Consider the following 21,790-nt stretch of genomic DNA (forward strand, 5'->3'; position numbering starts at 1 on the left):
CACGCAACTTGTTTATTCTTCGATAACTGCCTCCATTATGGAGATAGATCCGAAGATCTTGACTGTATGGAGTTCGTAGACTACCTGGAACTGACGACAACAACAAGAACTGCATGAAAAACAAACATATGCCAAGAAGGGGTCACAAAACTTGTTTATTCTTCAATAACTGCCTCCATTACGGAGGTTGATCCACCGACCTTGAATCTATGGAGTTCGTAGACTACCTGGAGCCAACGACAACAACAAGAACTACTTGGAATACAAACATATATCAAGAAGGGGTCACAAAACTTTTTTATTCTTCAAACGCTGCCTTCGTTACCGAGGTCGATCCCCAGACCTTGACTCTATGGAGTTCGTAGACGACCTGGAGTCCTCGACAACAACAAGAACTACTTGGAATATACACATATACCAAGAAGGGGTCACGCAACTTGTTTATTCATCGATAACTGCCTCCATTACGGAGATTGATCCGAAGACCTTGACTGTATGGAGTTCGTAGACTACCTGGAACTGACGACAACAACAAGAACTGCATGAAAAACAAACATATGCCAAGAAGGGGTCACAAAACATGTTTATTCTTCAATAACTGCCTCCATTACGGAGGTTGATCCACCGACCTTGAATCTATGAAGTTCGTAGACTACCTAGAGCCCACGACAACAACCAGAACTACTTGGAATACAAACATATGCCAAGAAGGGGTCACACAACTTGTTTATTCTTCGATAACTGCCTCCATTACGGAGATTGATCCACAGATCTTGATTCTATGGAGTTCGTAGACTACCTGGAGCCCACAACAACAACAAGAACTACTTAGAATACAAACATATACCAAGAAGGGGTCACGCAACTGGTTTATTCTTCGTTAACTGCCTCCATTACGGAGATTGATCCGAAGACCTTGACTGTATGGAGTTCGTAGACTACCTGGAATCAATGACAGCAACAAGAACTACTTGGAATGCAAACATGTTTTAAGAACAGGTCATTGGATGACCCGAAACATATACTGTGAAAGCATTATATGCTAAGCACCATAAAGAGCATGTACCGTTTTTGAATTTACACGATAGACCTTTGGTTACGTTAGCAGACCATAAGATCTTATTCCAGGGATTTTTTGGGTGACTTAGGCCTTACTCCAGGGGTTTCTGGAGACCCTGGAGACCCCTAAGAAGCGCAATGAGCATGATATATATTCGAAACTGGTTGATAGTCCTTCGGTTACGTGTGTAGACTCTTAAGTCTTACTTCAAAGATTTCTTGTATAACCATGGACAAAAGCTGTAAACCTTGACTATGGGCAAAAAGTATATGAGTTTCTGTTTCCAAAACTGTCAAAATTATCTAAATCGGTTGAAAATTGTTAAAGTTATGAAAATATCAATTTAGTGGAACACGGGTACCCTGTCGGCCATCCACGTGGTAAAAAATCAGATGCCTCCCCACGTCCCTCCTCACTGTATCAACGTGATTTTCTCACAGATGCTACATTTTATGGAGTTCTTAGATGTCACCGAGTTTCAGCTTTCAGCTATAAAAATTCATTGTAATATCACCACTTGAATTTGAAAAAGGAACACGGGTACCCCGTCGGCCGCATAAGGGTTAAGTAAGTTCTACATCAACATTTCCTTTCCTATCCCTAGTTACGGTAAAGATGGGCGTGGCCGGGAGTAGTAATCCTCATGCTTATGCAATTTTTATCTTAGATTGGAATCAAGGGTAACTCCCCACCTTGATTTCCGATAGCAATCTGGATAAGGATTCCATAAGAAACATGAGAATCACTAGTGTCCAATCTACGAAGTATACCGTAACAACGCTAACGCTAAACTGAAAGTCACTTTTTCGCCATCGTTGGTAACTAATGTCACTATTCTGAACGGCGCAGCCCATTCACAAATTACATAACACTTTAGGGGGGTGGGAGGGTATCTGTCTGAGCGTTTATGGCCTAAACAAATTTTAGGACCGTTCCATACAAAATGCTTCATAATTGGGTGGGGGTGGGTTGAAAATGGTTAATTAGGACGTTTGTTGATTTGTAAATAAAAAAAACCCTGATTGATCCACCTAGCCAGTATGGGGCGGCTCCATACAATGTGGTGGCCAATAATATTTTTGTGGTTTTTCTGCATTTTTTATAGTATTCTTGTAAGATTAGCATAAGATTATTCATATTTATGTATTTTTATCGCATTCGGAAGGTGTAACTAGTATTTAACCCTACGTACTCTTGAACAATAAACTTGAACGATTGTTTTTAATTTTAGGGGCATTGTTTTCCCCCCTTGGAAAAAAAATCAAAATCGAAAAAAAAATTTCAATTGTGGTGGAAATGCATAGTATTTAATACAAAAACATGCAAAATGATAGAAAAAAAATGCGATCTATTCCCCTAAAGTGCATTTTTGACCTTTCTTATGTATTTTTTTCAATACATTTTAAGATGCACGAGAAAGGCATCATCACCGCTAGGTGGATTAATCTGGGTTTTTTGTTATGCTCAATAATCGTAATTAACAAAGAAAACTCAAAGGGGCAGCCCAATCGGGTTGTACGCAGAGGAGACGTTAAACTACGTAGCTGTATGTAATGTACAAGTTTTCAATTTTTCTGTTCGATGAGACCAAAGCAAGCGTTTTTCAAGCCCAGGGTGAATCTTTTGTTGAGTTGAGTGAGCATTATGAACCCTAGTGATGTATATTATTTTCAGACCAACATTTGAAAAGGATGATAGAAATTAAATTTTCAAATAGTCGAAGATGAACAACACTCTCAAGCGATCACATAGGGTAAGGCGGTATAATGCGCCCCACCTGGCCAAAACACCCCCCTTTGATTTCTAGAAAACTATAACTAACTAAGGATCAACATCGATTGGTACTTATAAATATTTGTAAAACCATCATGCTATGTGAATGTGAAAGTATTTTTGTATTACTGTAACTTTCAATGTTTGTTTGCTCAACATTCTGGAGCGACGCTAGCATACTGTCCGCAAAACTTGCACTGGAACACTCAGTTGGGCAACAAAATAACTTTTCTCAGTGGTTAATATGAAATAAAATTGCTTCCATCTTCAAAAATGTAACGTTTTTCAAAAACATGTTTCACTGGTCAAAACGCCCCAGTGTAGGCAGGACGATATGCCCTTACCAACAAACACAAGCGCGGCGAGCTTGCAACAGATGCTTTCAAATTATATGGAAACTATTGAAATGTAATTCAAACTTGCTTAAATGGACTCATGCTTAAATGGACTCATGGTTTTTCAATGTCAAGCACATAAGGATTTGTAACTAAGCACCTGCCAATAAGTCACTCTAAACCCTCGGTGGCTTATTACAGAAAAGCTCATCGTGAAAGCTGGGCTGTCAACAGCGTTTGGTGGTCATCCTATGCAGGAAGTCAGTGTAGACAAAGAAGTTTGACATAATATTGATAAAAATTATTATTCTTTGATTTAACCTTCTATTCTTCACGTGAGTTGCGCCGGACTTTTCTTTTACTCCGGCAGACACCTAGGAATCAGTAAAAACTAGCCGAAGAAAGTTTACCAGAACTAGGCTGACCAGATCCTTTCTGTGGAAAACGGGACAAACGCACTTGCAAAACGGGACATGTCAAAAACCTTGTGATGAAATTCAAGAGCTGTGGAAATTTCAAAAAATTTGGGCTTAGTTTTAATTTTCCGTGTTAGAATTTTAAAGAAAAGTTGTAGAGTGAATTTTTCACCATCATAACCTTCTATTAAGTACCATAACTATCCTTCTAAGCATTAAATCAGTTGTGGAAAAATACTGAACAACAAATATTTCACTCTTCAAAGGGGCGCGGACAAAAACACGATGGAACAAAAAATTACTTATTTTTCAATATTAAAAAAATGTGGAGCATTGAAAATTTATTTTAATCCACTTTTAAGTATGCATTAGGGTCTAAGGATTTTATTACTGATCAATATCAAAAACTTTTCCAATTTTGAACAATTGAAAATAACAAAAAAGTCGAGTCGAGTCAAGTACGAGACACTGAAGACGACCACACAGTTGTGGTCGAAATACGTATCTGCAAAGATATCGAAAATTACTTAGTGGAATTAAATGGAGAGTACTTAATTCGTCTTAGACGGTTGAACAAAAAATAGTCAAAGTATCCTTTCTGAAGACTAGTTTATAGTTCGGAAAACGTGTCACGGGAGTTGGTCCCTCATGTATTTTTCCAGGTGGGGGGGGGCTGAGTTTTGTTTTCCTAGCCCAAATCCCACCCCTATAAAAATTCATGGGGAACCAAATCCCGTGACATGTTTTCCGAATTGTAAACCAGCCTTTAAAGCCGATGTGGGCATTAGAGAGTTGAAAAAATAATTTTAAGAAAAAAATGTCGAAAGACAAATGCGAAAAGAGTAATAGGGTGGGATTATTGATTTCCCGAGCCAAAACCCTCTTCAATGAATATAAGTGAGGAAAAATCTGCGGAACAAGAATCTCGACAAGGAAAGAACATTTCTTAATAATGTTTTTCGAAAATAGATTAAATTTTATCGTTTTATCGTTTTATCGAAATAGATTTAAATGATGCTAAAAGCAGCATCACATCTCGGGAATCTTGTCCATTAATTTTGTTCTCATGTGCTTCCAAAAAGTTCCACACATATGGAAGCTCCTGATCTGTAAACTAGTCTTAAAGTACGTGAGGACCGAAATCCGACCAAATTTTCACTTGGATTGAAACCGCCTCAAACTCGATTTGATTTTGTCCAGCATTATTATTTTTTAACTTCGTCGTTTTTTTTACAGTGAATGAATTCGAAATATTTTGAATTACAGTCAAATCTCCATGAGCCGATATCGAAGGGACCATCGACTCATGGAAATATCGAGATGTGGAATAGAAAATCCTTGGAAAGCTGTTCGAAGGAACCATCACAGTAACCCAGAAAATATTTTTTAATATGGCATACATTGCTTACATTAGTCAATATCAAGTCATAGAACATCGACTCATGGAGGTTTAACTGTATTCAGACTTTGAATGATTCTTATTGTTTTGAAAAGAATTGAACGATTGAAAAATATGTGGAAAGGAAGATCTGAAAAAAACAATAGAATCAACCTACTTACCTACGCAAGATGTAAAAAAATCGAAAATGAACTTAATCTGGAAATCTGTCTGCCTCTGCGCTTCATTTTATTGAAGTTGTGAAGTTGAAGCGTGACCTGATTTTCAGGATATACGTGCCTACCAAGCTACCGGTTCCGTTCAGTCCACTAATAAAATTGGTCAAATTTTAATGCCATTTTGGAGCCCTTTGGGAGAATCAATGAAAAAACGGGACAGATTTAGGGTTTTTTAGATTACGACGGGACAGCACAATAAGGTCTAAAAAACGGGACTATCCCGTTAAATACGGTACGTATGGTCAGCCTAGCCAGAACGCATCCACTGCAGCAACTAATGCATACTAATGCAATGGCGCGCATAGAAAGCTCTCAATTAATAACTAACGAAATGCTAATAGATTACTAAGTTGAAAAGTAAGGCAAGTTCCAGCTGGAATGTAGTGCTATGGAAGAAGAGACTTGCGATGCACTTACGAGATTGACTGATTCACCAAAGCGATTGCTAAACTGTTAGCAAGTTTTCAATAGTGAATATTATCATACTTAAATATTGTAATACACTAGAGTCGTTTTTAACACGGAGGATATGGAACGTATAAATTGAAGCAACGTGAAAACCAGGTATTTCCCAAAATATGTCTGATAAAATCGCGGAATTCCGAGTTCGAATAAAAAAAATCGCATAAAAAGCGATTCATGTAAAAAAAAAACGCGTAAAAAACTACTTCACTGTACATCGTTTATATTTTTTTTTATAATTGCCCAATTTTTATTACCCGTGTACCGACAACAATATACTCATTTTATAGTTTAGACAATTACCTTTCCAACGGTATATCAAATTCAAAACCGATATTCGCTGAGAAAATTGCATTTGTTTGAAATGCATTTTTTCCACAATTTTCACAATTTTCCTTAGTCTGATGTCTGTGGCGCAATGAGTTTTCATCAAAGAGGGCTGAAATTTTGGGAATCTAGGTTTGAAATATCCGTCTATCAAATGGTATGCAAGTGCTAGCGGTGATGATGCCTTTCTCGTTCATTATAAAATAGATTGAGAAAAAATCATTTTGGAGCTCAAACCAGCACAAATACAAAGCAAGTATATACGATACTTTGCGCCGAGCACAAATGTGTGATTGTAATATAAACTTCCAAAGCAAAATTGGAATAATTCTTTTTCCTCTATAGACTTGCAAAATTCATTCCAGGGACAGTTTAAATTTGTTAAAAATGTTAGCATGTTAAACAGCGGATCATCACCGTATCTTGCACATATTTATTTATGGAACAATGCTATGACAGTTACATTGCAAAATATTGAAAATAATATTTTTTCAAGTAAAACTGTGAAAAATAATTAATCAGAAGCCACTAATTTTTGATACATTAAAAGCCAAAAATGATTGAAAATGTATATGTAGAGTGGAAACATATCAGCTTCCACACTGGGAGCTTGGTAGATATCGTGAGATTTGTACCATCACAAATGTTGCCCTCCGCTCGCTTTTCAAATCGACTTCTATAAAACATTCATCATGACTGCCCTTACAAAACTATCAAATCTATACTTTCGCTTTTAATTCTATCATAAACATGTACGTCAAAGTTTGGAAGATAAAATTAGCATCTCCATATCATTACAAAATTTAAATTATTTATTGTTTAGAAGTCTGAAATGGTGGTATGTGTCATAAAAACATAGATATGAAAAATATTTGTTTTGTGTCGTTAATGAAGTATGGCGCCAATTTTCAGCATAGTATAGGTTTTTATCACATTCTACAAAACTAACGGAATTTTGGTCACTTTATAGCTTGCAACAAGCCTGTTTGTGGTAGATAAAATCCTATTGGTCTTATGAAGGTTTCAATAGTATATTCAAGCCACAGAGAAATGGACGCATACAGATTGTATAAAATGATAAAAAGCACTTGAGTTCTAGAGTTAATCAGTCACTGAGTAGAACTTAAACTGCCATAGGTCGGTATAACAACAAGCAGCATATTGAAACATCAACGAAATAAAATTTTAATAATAGGATCAGGATTACTTTTGAGGTAAAAACAGATATTGCTTCTTATTGATTGAAATTTTTTCTTACACCGCAAATGTCACGTAAATTGTGTTGTGACAACGCCAAATTCAATTTAAGTGACATTATTGAAGTGTGATGCGGTAGTCGGACAGCAGAACGATCAGCGCGATCTGCCGAAATATTGTGTTTTGCATTGCGCGACCGGTAATAAGCCATCGAAAAAGTAAGTGCAGTGCGTGTTTTAGTCGTCGGGAAAGAGCTAAAATATCTATCTTGTGTTCGGTGGATCATGCGCATATCGTGCGCGGTCGAAAAAAGCGCGTTATTCAATAGTTTGCTGTAGCCATCGAGCAAGTGAGTACAGAGTGCTGCGCTTCCATGCGGTCATCCAAAACGCGAATCTCCTCAGTTTGCATATGCCACCGGGCATGCATGTTTTAACTTTTAATTCGGGTTAGTGTTATTCCCCATCCCATAGATCGCATCGCTTACCAAAGTGAATCCAGATTAATTATCCTTTGTAACTTAAACGATATCCTATTCCAAGACAATCGTGGAGATGCAGAGGTATACTCGGTCTCTAGTAGCAACGAGAGTCGGACTAACAATCCTTCCATTCCTATATGATCGTAAGGACGTGGCCGGCGCCGTTATTGACTTTAAATTTTGGAGCTCCCGAAACGTGTACATTGAGAATGGGTAGCTAATCCCAAGCCCCGTTCATTGTGTTCTCTGTACAATTTCGCAAATTCAGTCAATCACGGAGTAGCAACTACGAATTGTGCAGTCCTAATGCTCATGCTCATTATTAAGTGTGATGCGGTACTGAATTTTCCATTATTATTCAATTCAGATGAAATTGAATAAAAAGTATATTACCAAAAAAAAGCATGTCCAAACCACCACCTTCTCGTGCATTATATAAAAAATAGTTTTTTTGCCAAAACTTTTGAGCCCACAGTTCGATTCAGTCCATTTTTAATAGGAAACAATTCTGCGATTAATGCTTTTTGCAAGCAAATCGGTTAAGGATAAGTGCATTGAAATAAGTGAGTTCTTTTACCATGTTAAGCGTACAAAAATAAATGTTGGCCATAGCTTCCAAGCCAATAGTCAGATCTGGCCAATTTTCAACAGGGCATAATGGAACAATATTCTCTGGCGAACGCAGCTTGTTCCGAGTAAATTGGTTCTAGTTAAGTGCCTAGAAAAAGTGTTAGATTTCTTTGCTCACACACACAGACATTTACATACACGCACACACAGACATCATCTCAATTCGTCGAACTGAGTCGGTCGGTATATAATACTATGGGTGTTTGGGCCTTCTTCCATAAGTTTTTTTGGGAGGCGAACATAAAGCCTTTAGTATATAAAAAGGCAAAAATGGACTAATTTTTTGATTCATGTATCTCACAAAATGGTAAGTTTTGGCAGAACTTTAGACATGGTCCTTAAAGCTAAGGAGTTCAACAGTGTAGTGCATAATGTTTTACAGCAGGGTACTGCGGGGTATTAAACTGTTGTATTCGTTAAATGTTGCGTAAAATATGCTTTTACAAAACTACTAAAAACTAAAATCTGGACGGAGCTATTATCAAGCCTATTGCACAGATCTGTTCAAGAGCTTTGTAAAATAAATTCAAATACATATTTCAAAGCCAAAAAAACGCGGAATTGTCATTTCTAGGAGTTACAAGGAAATACAAGTTTTAAGCTGGGTAGTCATCATATTTTACACACTCAAATCCAAATGATCCAAATTGACATATTGGTAGTTTCGGCTATTTCTTTCTACGAGACCTATTGAGCAGCGACGGGAGAGGTTTTTGTTTACAAAAGCAGTTTCCCCATTTTTGAAATGTTGGTGCCGAACTGGTCGGGGTTCTGCCGAATCGTACCAAGCGGCTTTTTTTACTGACTTCTGGTATTTTGCACGCAAAAGTAAAACGGAAATCAATTCATGTCAATTCAAACGTACATTTAGTGTATGATGGGTTGCATATGAGATATGAGGAGCGAATGGTAGATAGAAGATACAGATATGTTATGATGAAACCTGAATACTTTGAGAACCCTAGGATTGGATTAAGTTGGATTAAGCTAGGGCTCGGTTTGGTAGATCTCCGTAACACACTACGGTAAAGCGATTTATTTAGCGTTACGGGAAAATTTGTGGTTAATTTTCCATTTTATCCGTTCTTAAAAATCGTTTCATGGACTTTGTTAGATTTCTTTTCACTTTTTTATGAGGTATTGCGCTTTGCTACGGTCGATACAAGTGCTTGCAGTTGCCATCGGGAAAGTAAGTACAGTGCGTGTGTTATTCGACGCGTCGATTCGTCGTATCGCTTAGCAGAGTGAATCCAGATCCATCAATGCCTACCGACTAAGGATATGCGATAACACACTTTTTCCTGGTGAAACGGAACGAAACGAAATATAAAAGGTCCATTTTGATTCGAAACGAAATAAAAATTACTGTCGTAGCATCAAAACGATACGAAATCAAGGCACTATTTAATTCGAAATTTGACGAAGCGAAACGAAATTTTATTTCCGCGGAATTTTTAATGAATCGTTTTTGCATGCAGTTTTCAATCAATATTTTTAAAGTGAAATAACTATTTTGTGACCCGCAGCAGTTTAGTAACAAAAAAGGCAGGTTGAATTAAACGCTGCGTTCACGTTTCATAGCATTGGGGATATTCACGCGCTGCTGTATAATAAAACATTATAAAATACATCATCACTGCTGCGGGGGGCATTTGGAGCACTTTCAAAGGAATTTATCGTGGTAATTCGGAAATTCCGAATCTAATAATTTTTATATCAGTTTATGATAGATAGGAGAGAATGGGGGGGGTCTTGATCCCCTTTTTTTTCGATGTATCACTGCCAAAAATAAATAATTGCACGCTACTTTCGCACACACATTTTGTTGTTATTGGTGCACACAAATAGAATTCTACAATATTCGGGGAAATTGATCACTTCCCAAGAACTTGCTTGGATAAGCAAAGAAAGGTGCTCTATCATTTGCCTAATATTTTTCCTTCAAATAATGAATGATTTTTGTAATATTATAGATATTATAAATAAATAAATATCCACTCATTTTTTGGAACAAACCCTTCATAAAATTTGTCAATTCTACAAAAAAATATACACTCAAGAACAAATCTATATACATAATTTTTTTTCATCAAATTTTTGTATGGGATAGATCCTATCTTTTATGAAATCATCATTTTATTCAAGTAGTATCTTTCAGCCTTTTTTTGAGTAGTCCTATTTTTGAGGAAATGAGTCGAGTTGGAAGCATTTTTAAGTAGCTCAGGCGTATAATTACAAGTTTATGTTTACAGGACGTACATGAGAATATTTTAATTCATAAATAAGAACTGACAATATTTGAAAATGAACATAGCTAGAGATTTTTATAAACTATATATTGTTAAATTGTTTCATTCAAAAACGAAGAAATGAAACTTTAAAATTAGCGTTTAATAACCCTATTTAACTGATTGTAACTATAGAAGCTGTGAACATTGTCTCGAATTCCGCACACTGTGTTACAAATTTAGGCAGTAAGCACGAGCCAAATTGTATAAATTCGATAAACATCTGTTTACTTCTATGATATCGTGTCAAGATGAGCATCAATCAATCAAGATCGCTTCCCAACAAAATTAAACCGAAACCCTTCAATCCATTCCGAAGCCAAACTTTCAATAGAACGTAGTTTTGAATTTTTATTAGAGAGACTATCAGCCCTAAACTGCGCAATATTATTTTAAATCAACAAATGAGCTTTTTATTTACTGCTTGAATAATTCTAACGAAGTAATAATAAAAGAAGTATTATAGTAGAAAACAAACCATATTTTATATACTTTATATATGTATATGATCATAGAAGCATTTGCATATCTTAAAATATGAAATGCAACCTTCATGGTTTTATTCAGCGGCACAGCCGAAATTTTCTATTAGATAAAGTTTGGTATTGGTTAAAATGTGTTTCGAGATTTCGCGGAATTCCGTTTCATTTCGTTGAATTGAAGTTTTTGCAGGCGATTTTTTTGCAAATATCCGAAACGAAATGAAATTAAAAAATCAGATTTTGCCATACTTAAACTCCGCGAGACTCCGCGGAATTTCGTTTCGGACCATCTGAAACGATTTTTTTTTCGAAATACCGCGTATCCTTAACATCGACTAACTGAAAATCCTTCCTGTGGTTTTTGTGGAGAGGCAGAGATAAACAGGGTCTTCAAATAGCAAAAACCACATACTAATATTACTCCCCTCTTCTTAGCTGACGACAAGGACGTGGCTGGCGCTGCTATTGATGATTTGAACATTTGTGTCACTGAAACCTGCACACTGAGAAGAGAATGCTTGAACAATCCCAGTCAATCACGAAGGAGAAACCATATATATATATGTAGTCAGTCAAAGCTAAGCTAAGCTTCCTTTTCACTTTTTTATAATGTTCGTTTGCAGCGACCATCGCAAATGTCTCATTACAACAGTAAAGTAAATTTACCACGCTTCAAGACGAAAATCAGAATTGGAAACAAGTTTAATATTAACAAGTTAAGGGCCGAAAAGTTCTTTAATAAAGATATACGCCCAGGTTTTTTCTACGCGGTTGGAATTCATTAATTTCTCGGTTAACCTGAACTTTCACAGTTTTTTAAATACCCCCTGAATTTTCTTCAATTTTTGTGAATTTTTCGTGGGGTAAAAGCTGAAGGTCTCAAACGACTAAAACCAAACCATGTAAAAAACCTGGGTAAAAAAATGTTTACAATGTATTTTCTACTAAATAAATTTCTTTACGTTGTCAGACGTGTACCACACAGTCGTAACTTGTACACAATCTTTCCGATTTTTTAAAATAGGGTAACTGTACCAGTTTTGGCCATATTCCTAATTTGGCCAGTTTCTCGCATACCTTCGAAAATAAAACAGTTTCAGAGGGTTTTATTAGCTCTAACAGAAGATATATATCTTATGCTTCTTCGCTGTTGAGACCGATCGATAGATTTTGGAAAATATTCATTTTTCAGTGTTAGCCAAATTAGGCACTAAGGTGGCCAAAACCGGTACATTTACCCTAATACAATTTGCTTTCTTTACTATTGTTTCCTTAACTTTAAGTTTGCAGATATAGATATGTAATTATTTAAACGAATCAATTATTTAAACGATAATCTGAGTAACTCCTTTTTCATTTTCTCTGTGAACAGAAAATTCAATGAATTTTCGTTTTCCTTCAAACGTCAGAACATTGTTCAAACAGATGTCATGGATTTTGACAGCATATAGTTCAACGCGCTCAACGTTAATACTTGACAAATTTGCTTCTACGTTTAACACTGGAAACATTAGTTTAACCCTCCGGAATACGCGTCATCGCTGATCACGCGCGCACTCCCGCTAGTAAAGTGCAGGGGAAGAAGCACCATAACGCCCCTAGAGGCAAAACGATGTTGCGGCATATCCGCATATTATGGATGAAGCAAAACCTGGTCTAATATTGCGCATGTTTGATGAGGAAAGTCTTTGAGAACATCGCTTGCGCGGCATTAATATCAATAGGAAGATCCACGCATTGTTAATCTTTGCCAACAAGCTCTGATAACAATGAAGAGAACGCATGGTATGTTGTTCCTTATTTTTTTTTGCCTTTATTAACGTGTTTTTTTATTATAAATAAGTTCATCACACGCGTTGTTCCTTAAGAGAATTCAGTATCATAAATAAAAACCACTTTTTATAAATTAAAATTCTTCGCAGCATCTTCTACGTATCAGTTATCTGTTTACTAGTTATCAATAGAGATAAATAGTTGTTGCTGTTGAAAAATATGGACTGCATTTATTTAGCTAAGAACTCCACTCTCCCCTAACTCAAGAATGTTCATGCTCGTTTTACCAATCATACAATGCCTATCCGTTGGTTAAATATTTTCTTCAAAGCACATCTGTCTGTCGTTTGAACAGCTGATTATCTTTTGCTCCACTTCTATTCTAGTCACACGAGATATTTCCGTATGACGCAAATTAAAAAAACCCATCGTTCCATCGTTCAATTCTGTTTGTTTTTGGAAATGGTTGCCACTTACCTGGTTGTCAGTTCTAAACCGGTTATTCAACGCGCATCGAACGTCCTGCCAACGATTTTTTCAACGACCAAGCGATTTTTAGGCCAATTTGCACAGTGTTTCTTCCACAGTATTTTCTACTACAACTCACAACACTTGGCTTTTTCGATTCACCAAACACACAATTAAGTACACAATCCAACACCGTTAACTAGTCACCCGACGTTTTTTCTTTTCTTCCAAATTGGCTCCAAACTAATTACATCGTAACTCTATTCGCACCGGAAGAAGCGTCCTGCGCCTTTATCGATCTTTCGGATATCGGATTTGGCCAAAGAGCATCCACTCTGCTCCCGTTCACTTCCTATTTGTTCGGAAAATTGTTTATTAACAATTTCCACCCGCACTGTTTATTCGCACTGGGGAGCCCGGCATAGGATGAAGTAATTCAATAAGTTTTGCCGTTGTCTCGTTTATTAATAAGATTAATCAAAACCTACCCTACGGGATGACTTCCTTGAGATAACACTACACTCTTGTTTCGATTGGGTCATATTTCTTTTGGCACCACCAACAACAACAACGCAAACGACGGCCGCGACGGTGGATGCTCCATCACCTTTGTTTCCCTCTTCGACAGCTTTCCACCGCACCGTTCTTTCTCGCTCGTAAGTTTTTCACCGTTTGATACACACTGTGCGACGCCACCAGCTAGCTTGGATCGATGAGAGCATCACTCATGTTTGTTGTCCCAGTAGGCCGGCCACGACAGTCTACATTAGCCCCAGCATCAGACATGGGCTGCTTTGCGTTCGGTTCAATACGAAGAATGCGGCGGGTACTGCGGAAGCGACATGAATTTGGCACATTTTTCGGACTCCTCGAGACTTTTCTGCTTTATTTTTTGCGACCGCCCCCGCTGCTTTGCAGTTTTTGATCTTGAATTTTTGGTTAAAATTTTCCTACGCTTCTAAGGACGGTACTCGTTTACGAGTGTATGTACTGCCGGCTTTGTTGATGGTTCTTCGTCAGAATCTGCTTCGTCAATCTTGAAACTTTACACAACTTTCAAGTGGGGTTTGCTGCACAGAGTTCACAACCGTTCGAGATATTTGCCTCTAGAATAGTACACGTTTCACAGCAAGTTAAAATTGTTGCGATAGAAAATACTTCCTTTGTTCTATATAATTACATTAGAAAGAGAGCTACCGAGTAACAACTATTTAACATTTCTTTTCACTTTTTCTAGTACTTAGAGTAACTACCACATATATTTTTTATGTATGTGTACAACGTGTAGAGAATCGTGTCTTCTATTTACACTTATCTATCTGAGCTTATTACAACGTAGTTGAGAGGAAAGATTAGAACGGAGTAAAATATAGAGCACAACCTTCATAGAGATTTTTTTTCCACTAATCAAGTACAATGTTTAGGTTATTTAGATTGAACTGTTGGGGTTTCAATGCTTCCACCAACGTTTGGCACACCACACTTTTCACCTCACCTTGAGGAATGCTTCCAAGACAACGTTCACAAATCACTTGCCCGTTTGGATTTGATTTCCTTTTGTTGTTGTTTTTTTTTTCTTTTTCAGTAATGTGCTCCGATCACACAAATCTTGTCCCACGGCTAACATGGCTTCGGCCCTCCCTATGGTTTGCCTATTCTCACTCGCGCAGTTGGGTATTATTTTTAATTATTTAATTTACATTCATAGTTCCGCCCGCGGCTCTTATGTCGTTCGTTCGATCGTTTCGTTCGTGTTCTCGGTTTGCTCGACGTCCTGCGTTCTGCCAACCCCCAACATCCGACGGACAGAGGAGCGATTCGGTGCGCCTTTTCTCACATTTTTACAGTTTTCGTCCCGTTCCGTTCCGCCTGGCGGGCTTTCCTACATGGTGACTTGCCGGTGAGTTATTTGGTTTTGAGTTTGATTTTTTGAGCCATTTCCAATGGCCATCCAAACACTACAGCCAGCCGCAGCGCGCCGCGATGACGAAGTCGACGACAATAGCGACGAAATCCGAGGTTCAGCTTGGTTGTTTGTTCTTTCTCTTTTTTTGAGGCGGACGATAGGCGCGTATTGAGATGAGGTTGGTTTTATCTGAAAAAATGGGACAAACGAGACGAATGGGGTTAGAAATGCTTGAGATTTTCTTTAAAAAAATTAAGATTGTAGGCCTATGTTTAAGAAGCACATGGCCAGAACGTAAAGAACATGATGAGAGATATTTTTTCTTGAAGGTTTAAATAAAAAGTGTTTATAATAAGAATGTGTATGTACAGATTTCATAATTAAATTAATTTTCAATTTCCGTTTTCGTAGTATGTACAAATATTTTTTTAATTGGAAACTGCAGAAGTAGAAAGCTTGGGATAGAACCAGAAACAAGCGAAAACGTTATGAACAATTTAGTAACACTGATACCACGAGCCCCTGGATCTGTCTCTGCAGTGAATTCTTGCCGATCTTCATTCTAGCACTTAGGGTAAGACGGTATAAGACAATACCTATAATAACATTTTACTTTTCAACAAAATTTATGGAAACTTTGTGTTATTTGATAGTTCAAAATGACGCAAATGCATTGCCTGTGAGTAGTAATATAAAAATATTACAGAGAGCACGTAATAAAGCTTTTTTGAAAAGTCGTGAAAAATTGGATTTCAACAAGTGTCTGGGCAAACCGCCCCAACTTGAGAAGTTTCAGCGTCTTTCATTAGTATTTTTTCTATCCCATAATAGAAAGGTTAAAAACCCCTATGTACTTGACATAAAATTAACCAGCATAAGTCCATTTAAGCAGACTTGAGTTACATTTCGATAGTTTCCATATCATTTGTAAGCAACTGATGCTGGGCTCGCCGCATTTGTGTGCACTGGGGCGTTTTGACCAGTGAACCATATTTTCGAAAAACGGCACATTTTTAAGATGGAATCAATTTTATATCATATTATCCTCAGAAAAGTTATATTGTTGCACAACTGAGTGCTTCAGTGAAAGTTTTGTGAACAGTATAACAGCGTCGCTCTATAATGTTGAGCAACCAAACACGGAAAGTTAGATCAAATCTTTAACTTTTTGAATTTTGTTATTATTTCCATCATCACATACTTCCACATTCTTATAGTATGATAGTCTTACAAATATTTAAAGGTAACAAGTGATTTTTAAGCTTAGTTAGTTATGGATTGTTACAAATCAAAGGAGGCCGTTTTGGTCAAGGGGCGCATTATACCGTCTTACCCTATAAATTTCGTTTCCGTTTTTCCCAGGTACCAGCGCAGACACCAGTGATCGCTGCTGAAACAAACTGCATCTTGCTGGCGCACAACAATACATATTCCCCGGAAATGACGAATAGTTCAAATGCCATGACTACTGCGTTTCAATAAGGCAGACTCCCATCAACACAAGATCGTACATGGCATGGCAAGAGATGCTAAAGTGAACGCGATATGCGTACATCCTCATACAACTTTTACATTACATGTCTAATTATGTTATCTTTGTCACTGGTTTACTTGGGCTTAAAATGAAACAAAATTATGCATGAGATGTGGGAGATTGGGGCCTAAATGAACACATCAGATGCCTTTTATTTGCGTTTTATCAATCATCGTTAATTTCTTTAGCATTCTGTTCCAGCAAACGCAATCGTTCTTTCAGCTTGACGAACGAATCAAAGGACTCCCAACTGGAGAAACGCATTGTGGCCACAAGTCGACGGTCACAACCAAAGAAAAAGCTGAAGATTTCATGTGGAGTGCCGAAAAGTGGCAGATAAGAAAAACGTATGATCGTAGCATGCTACACGCCACGATAGAGAACGATATCATGATCACTGACAGCTCCGGAAATCTGTTGACCGATCGAGCAGGGCAGGCTGCTAGGTGGAGGGACACTTTAATTATTGATGAATGGACAACCGGACAGAGAGGGGACAAACAGAATCGGGTTTGAGGATGATGGACAAGCAGTGGAACCACATACGATAGAACAAGTGAGAAATTCAATTCGAGAGCTAAATAAAGGTAAGGTCACTGTGAAGGACGGAATACCGGCTGAGGAGCATCTGAAAGTTAGAACTGACTGGCGGAACGAAAAAATCGACAAAGTAATTGAAATTATTTGGGAGCGAAAAAAAATGTCTTCGAGCTGCCTTTATGGCCTCATACGACCTATCTACAGGAAAGGACACAGACTCGATTGTGCTAACTATTCTGTTTAATAGCAGAGTGCTCCCGTTTGCGGAGATCTTTGTTGGCGAATATCAAAGTGGTGTGCGATAATGACCATCTACAACGAACAATGAACTCATCATCTTTTTTTTTTATTTATTTATTTCTTCAACCGACGTAGACTAGTACATATACAATATACATGTTTTTCTTTATTTTCTTAATGCTATAAATACGGTATTATAGTGTATAAAAATTAAATTGGTTTGGTAAAGTAGAGTTTAATTTTGCGATTTAATGTAAATTTAGATGTGTAGGTTTCGAATTGTGACAAAATATTTTTTTAGGTTCTGCCGAGACATTGTAAAGTCAATAGTTTCGCAGTGTTGATTATAGATGGCCATCATCTGATTGAGAGGTCCGAATTTTCCATAATTTGTACGGCAGTGATTAATTAAAAATGTGTGTCGATGACGCAGTTGTCGAGATGGTATGTAGAGATTTAATTTCGATAAAATGTTTGTTGAATCAATACGCTGCGAAACTATATCGTTAATAAATGAAACCATTGCAGTTTCACGACGCTCTTTCAAAGATTGAATGTTTATAAGCTTGCAGCGTGCCTCATATGATGGAAGTGGGAATGTTGTCCAACCTAATTTAAGAAAAGCAAAAAATAGGAATTGTTTTTGTACTGATTCTAATATTTCTTCGTGTGTTATCGAAAATGGAGACCATACAATGCTGCAATATTCCAGTATCGACCTTACTTAAGCAATATATAATGTTTTAATTGTGTATGGGTCATGAAAGTTATAGCAGAAACGTTTTATAAAACCCATCATATTATTTGCTTTATGAATAATGGTGTTGTAATGGTCGATAAACGTTAGTTTGGAGTCTAAGATAATTCCTAAATCCCTAACTCTATCGCATTTCTCTACAACCTGGTTTCCAATCCATTGCATTCAGGGTATAGTTAACAAATTCAAGAAGATAAGTTGAACTTGAGCGCCCTTTAAAGAAGCCATGCTGTGCTTCTGTTATCCGGTTTTAGTTATAGTTATTCATCGTAAGTTGTGCCGTCCAACTGCAAATCACTGTTTTTGGATGTTTCTGCATACATTTTTCCATATAAACTTTCAACGAGTTTAGCACTGGCTAAACGTTGACCGATTTGGCTGAAATTTTGTCCAGAGCATCAGGGCATCAAATAGAACCGAATAAGACGGCGGCCCATCAAATAAATTGAACAAAGTTTTTCCCATACTAATTTGAGCCACCCTAATACCCATTCATCAACGGAAAATAACGTTCATTCTGACGACTCAAGTAGCATGTCTGCTTCCGACTTTGATTTTCTAAATGAACAATTCATCACATGATTGATGTTCAAAGCAAATACCAAAACTGAAGCTGTGCAGGTTGGTATCAAATTTACTCAAAGAAATGTTATTGGACTTCGTTTTAATAGATCCAAATAATTCTTTGAAAGATTTAAATTGGAATGTCCACTCTTTAAAGGGTAAGGAAGATGAATTATTCAACTTCCTATCAGTTCGTAATGTGCACATTGCCATTATAACTGAAACATATTTAAAACCTGGTGTTTTCATAAAAAGAGATCCAAATTATTTTATTTCCTGGAATGATCGTCTTGACAGCGCCTGTGGTGGGGTCGCCATTGTGATTCATAGACGTATCAAACATAAATTATATTCTTCGTTTGAAACCAAAGTTTTTAAAACCTTGGGAGTTTCTGTTGAAACAAATTTTGGACAATTATCTTTTATTGCTGCCTACTTACCTTTCCAGTACAATGGGCATCAAAGGAATTTGTTGAGATCTGATCTTCAAATTCTAACTCGCAACAAATCCAAATTTTTCATAATTGGTGAATTCAATGCCAAACACCGTTCATGGAATGATTCTCAAAGCAATTCTAATGGTAAAATTTTATTTGAAGATTATTCTGCGGGGTATTATACTATTGAATATCCCAATGGACCAACTTGTTTTTCTTCCAGTCGAAATCCTTCTACAATTGATTTAGTTTTAACGGATTCAAGTCAGCTGTGTGGCCAATTGGTAACTCATGCTGACTTTGACTCTGATCACCTTCCTGTGACATTTGAAATCTCACAAGAAGTTATTAATAATCCAATCAGCTCTACTTTTAATTATCATAGAGCTGATTGGGATTTATATAAAACGTATATCGATAGGATTTTGGATGTTGACATTCCTTTCGATACCAAAAGTGATATTGATAATGCTCTCGTATCTTTGACAAACTTAATTGTCGAAGCCAGAGACATTGCCATTCCTGAATGTGAAATTAAATTCAACTCCATTATTATTGACGACGATCTTCAGCTACTGATCCGTCTTAAAAACGTGAGGCGAAGGCATTACCAAAGAACTCGCGATCCCGCGTTGAAAGTTATTTGGCGTGATTTGCAAAATGAAATTAAAACACGTTTCGCTATTCTGAGAAATACCAACTTTGAGAATAATGTCTCGAAGTTGGATCCCAGTTCGAAACCCTTTTGGAAATAACGAAAATTCTTAAAAAAAACCTCAAAAGCCAATTCCAGCGCTTAAAGAGGGAAACACAATTTTATTAACAAATGGCGAAAATGCTCAAAAACATGCTCAGCAGTTCGAGAGTGCCCATAATTTTAGTCTAGGTCTCACTAGTCCAATTGAGGATCAGGTTACACGGAGCTTCGAAGACATTCTCAATCAAAAGAATGTTTTTGACCCTTCGGGAACTAATTTGGATGAAGTGAGATCTATTACTAAAAAATTTAAAAATATGAAAGCCCCGGGTGATGATGGTATTTTCTACATACTTATCAAAAAACTTTCTGAGAGCTTTATATAATTTATTTAACAAATGTTTTCAATTTGCATACTTCCCACATAAATGGGAAAACGCCAAAGTTGTTCCAATTTTGAAGCCGGACAAAAATCCAGCTGAGGCTTCTAGTTATCGCCCAATCAGTTTGCTTTCTTCAATAAGCAAACTGTTTGAAAAGATTGTTTTAAATAGAATGATGGTTCATATTAATGACAATTCTATTTTTGCTGATGAGCAATTTGGATTTCGCCATGGGCATTCAACCACTCATCAGTTATTAAGAGCTACGAATTTAATTCGGCGCAACAAATCTGAAGGATATTCGACTGGAGTTGCTCTTTTTGATATAGAGAAAGCATTTGACAGTGTTTGGCATGAAGTTTTGATTGTAAAATTGATGAATTTTAATTTTCCTCTATACATTATTAAGCTGATCCAAAATTATTTATCAGATCGCTCACTGCAGGTAAACTATCAGAATTCGAAATCTGATAGATTACCTGTAAGAGCTGGTGTTCCCCAAGGCAGCATACTGGAGCCCATATTGTATAACATTTTTACTTCTGACTTACCTGGTTTACCACCAGGGTGTCGAAAATCTTTGTTTGCAGCCTTCGTGTCATTTGTAGTAGATTGCAAAAAAGTTTGGATATTTTCTCCACTTACTTTCAAAAATGGAAAATTTCCCCGAATGCTTCCAAAACTCAGCTTATAATTTTCCCACATAAGCCGAAAGCTTCTTATTTGAAACCTTCTAGCAGACATATTGTCACTATGAATGGGGTTCCAATTAATTGGTCTAGTGAAACCAAATATTTGGGACTTCTGCTGGACCAAAAATTAACTTTTAAAAATCACATTGAAGCCTTCAAGCCAAATGTAACAAATATATTAAGTGTCTATATCCACTAGAGTGGGGCGCAGTTGTATGGAAAAACGCAAAATTCATCCAATCAAGTGAGAGCAAGATTTTTTTTAATCGTTTTGGACCCTAATCAGCTGTGCAAAATATGGGCTCAATTGATTGTGTTCTCGCTTTCCGCATCGCGTTTGAAATTGATACGGAGATTAGTATGAGAAATCGTACTTTTTTACATTTTTGGTTTTAGCGGCTTCAATGTATCGTCAATCACGTGACTCATTTCGTTAGCATATAGTATGAAAGATGCAGAAACTCTTTGCTGAAGAAGGTATGTTGCTGGAACGTCTACAAAAAATGTTATTACGCTTCGTAGATTCATTGTTCGAACCATGTGGAAGAAATCAATGTTTGCGGAATACTACCAGGCTATATATGGTTGTTTGTGGGCAAAACCCTTCTTAATTCTTGACCAGATTTAAACGTTGAGAAATGATTCCGAATAACTCCAATTAGCATCCCAGCCCTATAAGATCAATAATTTTGAAATAACATTCAGTTAAATTATTGGTCCATATAGTTCGG

At 36.9% G+C, this 21,790-nt stretch overlaps 1 protein-coding gene across 3 annotated transcripts in view; it reads right to left on the bottom strand.

Moving 5' to 3' along the window:
• LOC134226633 (mucin-4) overlaps nt 1-21,790 on the bottom strand; it is an 817,146-nt gene that overhangs the window by 739,883 nt on the left and 55,473 nt on the right. For all 3 annotated transcript variants that reach the window (XM_062707522.1, XM_062707532.1, XM_062707541.1), the window contains exon 2: nt 13,319-15,404. The gene's annotated coding sequence lies outside the window, so the exon portion shown is untranslated. The remainder of the gene's footprint in view (nt 1-13,318; nt 15,405-21,790) is intronic.

The sequence above is a fragment of the Armigeres subalbatus genome, chromosome 1 (assembly GCF_024139115.2).
Source record: "Armigeres subalbatus isolate Guangzhou_Male chromosome 1, GZ_Asu_2, whole genome shotgun sequence".
NCBI classification, from domain to species: Eukaryota; Metazoa; Arthropoda; class Insecta; order Diptera; family Culicidae; genus Armigeres; species Armigeres subalbatus.